This window comes from Rhipicephalus microplus, chromosome 9 (assembly GCF_043290135.1).
Source record: "Rhipicephalus microplus isolate Deutch F79 chromosome 9, USDA_Rmic, whole genome shotgun sequence".
NCBI classification, from domain to species: Eukaryota; Metazoa; Arthropoda; class Arachnida; order Ixodida; family Ixodidae; genus Rhipicephalus; species Rhipicephalus microplus.
Genome location: NC_134708.1, coordinates 29,600,269 through 29,610,118, shown reverse-complemented (window position 1 = coordinate 29,610,118; position 9,850 = coordinate 29,600,269). Strand labels below are relative to the sequence as shown.

General features: G+C 45.1%; 1 pseudogene; it reads right to left on the bottom strand.

Moving 5' to 3' along the window:
- Positions 1-6,146: 6,146 nt before the first annotated feature.
- Positions 6,147-9,567, bottom strand: LOC142771646 (uncharacterized; annotated as a pseudogene).
- Between the last annotated feature and the right edge of the window lie 283 nt (positions 9,568-9,850).

Sequence of the window (9,850 nt, the reverse complement as noted above, 5' to 3'; positions counted from 1 at the left end):
TTTTTTGTAGAGAAAAGAGAGAGAAACAAAACACACCTCTTCTTCGAAACAGTGTTCCTAGTTATGCCCGATAGCAGCCTAAGGTGCGAGGTAACAAATAGTTCAGCAGACACATACATAATTTAGTGAAGACGTCGTATCATAATAATAATTTGGTGGATGGTAAGATAGATAAACGGACGGAAGGATGGGCGGAAGCGATTGTGATACATAAATTTTGTCCACTTAACCCATATTACTCCGTGAACATTTGCGTCTCAATACCGTTGAGTTCTTGTTGGTGCCTGTAGAGCGTGCTTCACCTTTGTAATACTATTGTTGTGGCGAAGCAAAACAATTTTTCTACTACTACTACTATTATTATTTCTACTACTACTACTACTACTACTACTACTACTACTACTACTACTACTACTACTACTACTGTTGCTTGACACCTTTTCTGTGATGAATAGGCGAACAGCAGCCAAAAGACAAAAGGTGTATTATAATATATGAGCTTCATGTGGCCACTCATTCAAGCGAAAAATATTCGTCGGGATATATGCAGGGTATTCTGGAGGGCGCAACGTATATTTACCTCACTCATGCTGGCACAACCACCCGAGCGACGGTCACCTTTCTCGTTTTACGTTTCATGCAAGGCTTTCGACTAAGTAATGAGATGTGCAATGCGAACAAGAAATAATAAAAGAAACACAGCGAACGTAAACCAATTCCCAGTTTGCATTCCAACAGCACCTTCCGGATTGGTTCTAGCCACGTTCCTATAAGGCCAACTCGGAGTGAGCTGTACACCGAGAAAATAAAGATTTCTACGCTTTCAGGTACCGCCCTCGATATCACGTTCCTTTCGCGCATGCTCATTATGGGGAAGGAAAATTTGATAATGTTCTCGTATTCACCCTAAATGAAATATACAAAAAATGTTGATGTTTTAAACAGTACTAACAAAAACTCGCTGGACCTCTTTTCGTAATGTATGTTTTTATACGAATGTATGAAGCAATCTATGGTTTCTTAATAGCGTTTAGAAGTAGTTTCTTTTTCTTGTATCTTTCGCAGAAGTTAGGAACATTAACGTTTTTTGCATTATATAGTGTTCTTTTTGTGGTTAATATGTTTTGCTGTTTGCTTTTTTTTCGTTATAACATTGGTAACAATAATTATTTTCATACTGATATGCTTTCTACTGTCACTGCTGTTGTACGGGGGACCAGAGCCTAGTCTAACTGCACCCTATTCTCGCAAGAACATTGCACTGTATTGAAATTTAGGCAATGCGAAGATGAACTTTGAATTTGAATTCGGAAAGCAGTCCAGCGACGTTCCGCTCAAGCCAACTGAATAACTAACAAGTCTAGTCATCTGCCTTACTAAACTTTGAATATGCTTTCTATTTACCAGATGCTACGTGACGTATTGTCTTGACAGAACGCCATTCATTTTGCGTGGTTTGGAAATGGTTTCGCAAGGATTGTTATATGAAGTTAAAAATACCAAATGGTCACGGTGTGTCCTTCGCCGAGTCCTTCCTTCTCTCCACAGGCTTCGCGCTTTACTTTTAGATCCGTGCCTTTTATATTCGTTTTGAATCCATCAATTACACAATCTTTCCTTTCGATCAGCGAAGGAAGCGTAAGATTTGGTGAGCCGGACGTCCCTAAGCATTTATACCAGTTACACTGAGGGCTGCTGATTGTAGGAAGAGTGCATTATAAGGAACGCGAACGTTACAAGACAACCACGAACGCGCACACACACAAGAAAAAACGCATTGTCGAGACGTTTGTCTTCACTCCCCGCCCGCACCTTACGAATTTCGCTCTTGCCTTGACCCTCCGAGCTCAATTGCGGCCAATGGAGCCGATGCTTTGCGCGGCTTCTTACATGACTCCGATACAGTCTCTCACAGAATCTAGCACTCTCTTTGTCTTTTGCTCCACTTGGAAGATAAGCACGTCCGTCCAAGAAAATCCATCTCGCTTTGGCTTCTCGCACGTTTTGTGAGCACTGCCTCCTCGCCACTGCTGTCGAACACCGATGCGGGCGGCTGGAAGGCAGGCCTGTTCCCGGCAATGTGTTTGCGACCTGATGCGCAGACGCAAAGAAGAAAAAAAACAAATCAGATAACGAAAGTACACCATCTTAAGTAACACTCGTCAGCCCGGTGCGGAAGAATATGAAATACGGTAAGGGATAACGAAAAAAAAAACAATCACTCGGAGGAGACACACAGAAATTCGATTAAACCAGATGACAGATGATGCGGGGCCGATGAATGCGGGCTGTCGGATTTTGCGCTACCCGGAGGGCTTTCACTCTTACTTCCATACCGAGAAATTGTTTTCGTTCGCACGACTCAGGAGCACAGATGCAAATATACAACTGTCCGTTGATGTTGAATAAGAAAATCTATTCTAAGTCATGCATACGGTGAAAAGAAAAAAAGAACGTAAGTTCTCCGAGGCGACCGCCTAAAAAATATGATTCAGTAGCAGCAAACGATGACAAAAGATGCTAAACTGTTAGACTAATGACGCGCTCACACTTGCCCTCGAAGGAACCGAAAGCGGCGAAACTCACCAGAAATTCACTCGCTTCGCCGCCTAAGCGACCGTAAAACCACGCCGCGCCGCTGAAACGGACGAATCAGTCCGAGACCAAGTTTCCCGCCACGCGAAACCGGATCCGCTTTTCGCTTCACGGCATTGGTTGCACTAGACTCAAACCACGTGATCAAATTAGCCGGCTGAAGATTCAACATGGCGGCAAAAGCGTTGACGGTGGCTCGCTACGGCTCGAATTGCAAACTACCGGTGCAGCACGACGACGCTTTACGGCCTCAAAGAGTACGCGTTCATCGAGAGCCTGGTTTGGATTATAATCGCCGAGAACTTTTGAATTAGACGGTGCAGCAGCAGCGAGTTGGCATGCCCCAACGTGTCTCGCCTTTGTGTACAGCCAGCTTAATTCGCCGCGGCCGGTGCGTCCGCTCATGTCGTTTCTGCTGGCTTAACTCCCAGAACAACATTTGAAAAGGTGCGAGCTGTTTTTTTTTTGGTACTTTGCGGTAATAACTAGAATTCAGTACGAAGTTTAGTTCTCAGAAAGCAAGCAAAATCAAATCGTTGTACAGTTAGCGACGGCAGCGGGGGCGGGAGGGGCAGAACGATTGTTAACATCTTCGACGCACGCGATCGTGGTTTTCCGGCCAGTCTGGTGTTTTCATTTTCACTTCACTTCTCAAGTGTGAGGGTGGCCTAAAGGTCCGACAGAGGCCTAGTGACAGAGATGTGACCCCTTCCCCATTTACACGAAAAAAAAATATATCGCTAGGAAATCGGCTTCAAGGTTACCAACGGCCAAAACTCGCCTACCTGCAAGGCACGTAGTTACGAAGACCACCGGTTCGCACGAACAAAAAATGATTTCAACGTCAGAGGGAGAAAGGAAACTGGAAAAATAGCATGGGATGATGCGGTCTCACGAAGCGAAATAAACACGTGCGGGAACATCGACAACACAACAGAAGAAAAAAGGGTCCTCCGAATAGAGCGCTGCTGCAGATTGTGTGCCGTTGTAGCAGCTAAAAGGTGTGCAGCTGCACTGCTTGGGTTTTCGATATCGCGCCCCTCGGTCGCTATAATCGCCGGCCATCATCAATCTCCCAAAAGTAACGAGCAAGTCCCGGCACCAGTGGTGTCGTTCCGTGCACGAAATGGTTTCCAAGATGAAGTGAACGGACCTGCCCGGTTTGTATGAATAACACTAGGCTTCGCTGGCTGTAGATGCAACCAGGGATGGTGAACCTCATTAAATGGTTTCCCAAGGACGCGATTAGAGTATTTATTCGTACTCACCGAAATAGTGGTCCCAGGAGGTGTCGGGGAATCATATACGGCTGAAAAATGATGGTAGGATAATAGGACCTACGTTCTCGTTGGCACGAAGTATAGCAAGGATTTAGTTTGCGCCGGTGTGTCATTCTTTCTTTTTTTTCTAGGAGGTTCCCAAAAGAGGGCCCCTCACCACTCCTAGGTCCAACCAAGAGGGTGGTTTATTTCTAACTTTCACGGCCCTTCCTACAGACGCTGTCTTCTGCTAGCCACTTTTTGTGTGTGTGTGGTAAAACATGAGGATGATGTCACCTAGAATTGTTGAGCCTCTCGGGATTTTGCGCTTTTTCTGCAAACTTTTTTTTGAGCTTGCGCAGGCGAAAAAGCACCGGAAAAATCGAAATGGCTAATTTACGCGTGGTAGTCGTGCCAGAAAAGGTAGATCGGGTCCGTGCCTGCTTGGCAAAGTAGGATAAGAGGCAATTCACGGCTGATATCTTTTCTATCATACAACAATCGGAAGCTTACTTTTTTATGAAGTCACGTTAAGGGCGTCACGAATTCGGCCTAAAGAAGAAGGAGCAACTGGAGTAAAACAAACGGAGGGCAGGGGGGGTCTCACGCTTTCACCTAAGGTGATTCGAAGGTGCGAACCGTCTTCTCTTCTTTCTCATTCAATGTATTCTTCGAAAGTTTTCTGCGTTTAACGTGAATTTGTACTGCCTCTAAGATGGGAGGCTATGCAAGCTCTCTGCACCTCACCTGTTTGCGCACTGCCTCCGTGACCGGCCCACCTTCGGCCAAGCGATGATATTTTGTGATGACGTCATCATGTGACGCACCTTCTGAGACGGATTTGATACGTCATAGAGACGTCATGCTCGCTAACGTCTGAATTTCGGCAATCTGTGATCAACGTGGCATTGTAGTAGTAGTAATAGTAGTAAGCTGCGGCAGCAGTAGTGATGGTAGCAGCAGTAAGCGAATCAGCAGCAGCTGTAGTAGTAGTACCAGTAGCAGTAGGAGCGGCATCGTAGTAGTAGTACTAGTAGTAGTAGTAGTAGTAGTTGTTGTTGTTGTTGTAATGTTGGTGAAAGTAGAAGTAGGAGTAGTAATACAATAATAATAGTAGCAGTAGTAGTGTCAGTAGCAGTAAGCGTCACGCAGATCACGTGAGCGTAGGGTGAAGTCAATAAAAAATTATTAAATGAAGCTATGAAGATGATGATGATGCTCGACACGATGATAATCGCACGCTTACAACTTTTGTGTCTTCTTTGGTTTTGAACGGTATCACACTGACTGAATTTTCTTGTCCCTCTTTTTTATCTCTTTCCTTCTTTTCTTCTTTGCGACATCCGTTAGTTCGCCATTCGAACATTTCAATGTACCGGAAAGAACCAACCAAAGCAAATACCGCTACACGAATACACTTGCGTGGACGCGGGTCAAATAATAGAGTGGAAGATTAGTTGCGTGCCCAATTCTGGGTAATAGGAGTCGAGAAATGGGTCACTAGTGGCGCAACCGGTAGCCAAGCATATTACGCACCCGAGCAAACAGAAGGCGTATGGACACAAAAACACAGTGCTTCTTCAGTGCGGAATCAAAATTGCGTAGGAGTAAAACAAAATAGGAAGAAGACGACGAGGTGGAACAATTTTATTAGTACGGGATTAGCGCTTGTACTTTTGTAGCCCGGGGGTAGCGGAAAAGGAAGGAAGAGCTGGACGGGAGCCCACCGTATGATTAGATTTTTATGCTCCGGTACGATCAACACGCGTTCTTAGTGCGATCCTATACGAGATGATAGTTATAGCGCGAGAACAGAACGAACACACAGAGACAAGATGTTCGTTCTGTTCCCGCGCTATAACTGTCGTCATGTCATAGCAACTAATCCAAGCTGCCACACTCCTATTCGAGAGGCTCGGCTGGGCTGGACCAACACCACCTAGATTTTTTAAGGCCCCTCCACGGCTCCATGACGTCACCGCACTACGACGGCTCTGGAGGTTCGGCTTGCGCGTGCGCACAGCTTTCCGACGCAGTTCCGCGTGCGCCTGAAGGCTTTCGAAGCTGAGGAAGGGCCAGTGACGTTTTTTTTTTTTTTTTTTTAGTCGGCTCCAATAAACGTTTTACTCGGTCGCAGAATCGTGGTTTAATTGCACAGAGTTTAAATGAATGTTTCTTCTGGTTTCCTTGATCGTATAACGAGTAACATTCAGGCATATCATTACTGATTTTGTATCGATGCGCAGGTGTACGAAAACACGTTCGTAATAATTTTTAAGGACCACGCACGCGATTTTGACAAGTCATGTTTTATTTTAGGAAAAAGAAACAGCCAGCAAAAGGTTATCAAACTGCTACAACAATAACTCATATGAAATACGTGAAGGCTGCCACAAATTTCTCAGTACACACAAGAAAAGATGCAGAATATGAAAATACAATGAAAAATCAGTTTCTAAACTCTCGCATAAAAAAAGAACAACAGTCACAAGCCAACACCCACAAGCAGAGTAGTCACTTCTTCAATGTCTTCAATTTTCGCTCTTTATCTCTTGCGGCCTTTTCAACAACCAACTGATCATTTTTTCGTTTGCACAGGTTATTCAAAAGCGTGTTTGCTGCTGCACTTAGGACATAATGCATTACCAACTGGGGACTGTGCCCATTTTCACACACATCAAAGTCAACATTGTTGTTTATCGCATCATGAGTGAGTGCCAAGAGAGCCTCCTTTTGATTCGGTAACGCATGAAATTGCTGTGCATGCTGTTCGCTCCTCAGTTTGTCAAGAACTATTTCCGCAGTAACAACGGCATTTATTATGGCAGGCTGTGGAAACTTGAGACCACCACGTGTCATGGACTTGATCAACTCTCCGCCTTCAACCTCAATGTCGTCATCCAGCATTAAACTTTCTTTGCAAGCCATGCACAAAAGCTTCTTGAATGCAGCATGGGCGCAGTAGCCAGCAACGTATGTGATTGCTGGGAGATTTGGCACCTTCACGTCATAGTCCTCATCCGTTATTTCAATCTCAAAATCATCAAGTACAGCATTATTCACTGCCACCGAGTCTGCTGCAGCCTCCATTTCTGGGAGCTCCAGAACGTTCTGCAGACGAAGCTTTCGCTCAGACTCATACACTTGTCTGATGGAAATGTGGTACTGAGCACCGGAGAGTTGGCGGTATTTGCCGAACCTCTCTTCCAAACTTCCCTAAAAGCACATAATCAAAGTTCAGCTCATTCAGGCAATACTCAGCAACCTTTACTAAGGTTTCTGTCGTGAGACGGAGGGCACTGTGAGTCTCTCTTGTGAGCACACCTGCGTCAAATCTTAGGGACTGCCACAGATCTAGCCACTCCACTATATTCAGCAGAAAGTGAACCTGTGGACTTGTCACTGATGCAATCGGTGACTGCAGCTCATCCCGAAGTCGAATGCCCTTGTTGCATGTTTTTTACATTAACAATGCTCCACCACTTAGTTATGAGTTCTAAAAACTCTGCTGTGCCGGCCACATGCTCGAGCTGAAGTTTAGGCCCACACGCTCGAAGAGCTGCTGCTGTAGACGGGTTGAAAATCTTTAGCGCGAGCTTAACATTTTGTCGTTCCATATTCGAAGGATTGAGAGATTTTGTCGTAAGCGCCGGTGCAGATTTGATGAGCTGACCCTGTTCTTTCAAGTGTAGTTCTCGAAGTGTACGAAATGACGCTGTAAGTATGGGTGGCTGTACGCTAGATTCTGTGGCGCTAGGAAAGAACATGCATGTTCCAGAGTTTCGCTGATTGAGCCAGTTGTTCCTCACACACTTCATTAAGTGCACAGGATCAATCAGGAAAAAAAGAGGACGGTCAGGGTCAGCAGGGTGTGGATACACACTCTGAAGTTTGCACGGTGCCCCAAAAAGTGACATTGTTTTGCGGTTGATTGAGTTATTGTCAGTTATTACAGCAATGATACGCAACCCAACATTTTCCAACTGAGTAATGATACTACGCAGAAGAGTGTGCAGCTCCTCCGCATTGATGCGCTCTACTGGCAGTATGTGCACAACATTCTTCTGACTTGAAAGTAGGCTTTGCATCATAAAAACATGCGCTGTTTTTGCTGCATTAGGGCTATTGCTAGCCGCACCAACAATCGTTCCTCCCTTATAGTCAAAATAAGGCTGCAGGTGAATTTCATCCATCATGAGAACAACAATTTTTTCGTGCTCTTTCATAGTAGTGACCAGCTTCTTTGCATACGAAAGAAAAGAAGCGCCTTGCTGCTCAGCTTCTGGGCTTACATTGTATGAATTACACACACGACGTATAGTGGATGGATGGGGCAGCCTAACATTACCGGTACTGCGCAAGAATCTATAGGCATGCGGAGAAATTGTAAATAAAATGCTCGAAAGTACCAGGAACTCTGGAGAATACCGAGATTGCTTGCTATGCCTGACGAGAAGAAGAGAAACTTGCTCTTTCAAAAAACGGATGGCATTGAGTCGTTCAACATCTGCCAGTTCACAGTTTGAGGCATCTTCAAGCAGAGAAAATGCCAACTTGAGCAAACCCTCAATTTTGTCTTCATGCTTACAGGAAAGTTCTCCATGTAAGGACTCTACAGAATCTAGCAGGCGTGTCAAACAACGAATGTCGTTCACTTTGTGAGGGATAGCACCAATGCCATCAATCGTAGTAAGCTGCACATCTTGGCAATGAACTTTCACCGTGAGATCCTCTAAGACCGTTATTGACAGCAAAACACGAGGGGCGTCTTCAAGAGCAAGATTCAGAAAATGAATGCACGCAGGTCTAGAAATAACACTCCAAAAGTTCGAAAGCTTCATTTGAGGAAGGCATTCCAGTAGAGCCTGGAAGGTGTCAAACTTGTGCTTTGTTTCCTCCTCCTCATGTGTCTCAAGTGAATTGGCGATGGCTTCTCGTAAAGAGGCTGCTTCAAGGCGCATCCTTTTCTCAGCGGGCGCCTCTCGCGACGTAGCGGCGGGCGCGGAAAGGTACGCTGGACAGTTCGGGAATACACTGGGAACGGCGTCGGAGCTGAGTCGAGCGATCTTCAGTTTTGCCTCGACGACTTTGCCGATTTTTGAGTCCACATACTTAGAGGAAGTCAGAATGTCTGACTCTCTAAAGTGCCGCTCGCAGACCTGTAAAACCAAACCCAAATAATGTTAGCGTTATTAAGACAGTTAATTTCATGAGCGAAACAGCAAATTCATAACTTAAAACTAGCATAGTTCAATACGTCACCACAAAAACGTCGCGCAATAAATATCACGCGTTTTAGACTTACCACTGAGCGCTTTCCGGGTTCAAAGTCGGCACGCGGAATGGCTTTCAACCACCTCCTCCTTCTGTCGGCATCAGCTGGGAAAGTGAAGACTCGCACAGTCTTTTCTCCGTCGTAATTCCCGCGGCAGCCGGGAACACAACAGTGCCCAGGCATTTTCACAAATCACTCAGTAACTGTCACACAGGCACACATCACTTTCTCGGACGTTGTCCAGTAGTTACCTTCAAGTAATCACGGCCGTCAACAAAGCTTCAGCAAATGGCAAGGAAAGAACGGAGAAACAGCACGTAATGCATATGAAACGCACGTGCCACGGTGCAAACAAAGCACTCAAATGAAAAGAAAAACACGACGATGGTGATGTTTACAGCAATAGTGATGCCCTTTCTGAAATGCTTCTTTCGAAAGATTACAAAAAAAAACTACTCAATTTAACTTTTAAAAATTACGCAGTTTAAAAAAATAAAACAAAATACTTCTCACTTTTTTTATATTTTTTTTATTTTCTAAAAGAGTTAAATTAAGTATTTTTCATTTTGTCTACGAAACCATGGCTCACAGTAATCAGCATGAACGGCGGCTGGCTGCCGCTCGAGCAGGAACGGCAGCCGCTGCCGTCAGATGGCGCTACCGCACCGGTTGCTCCCGCCGTCGTAGTGTGGTGACGTCACGCGTCAAAGGAGAATTCGTG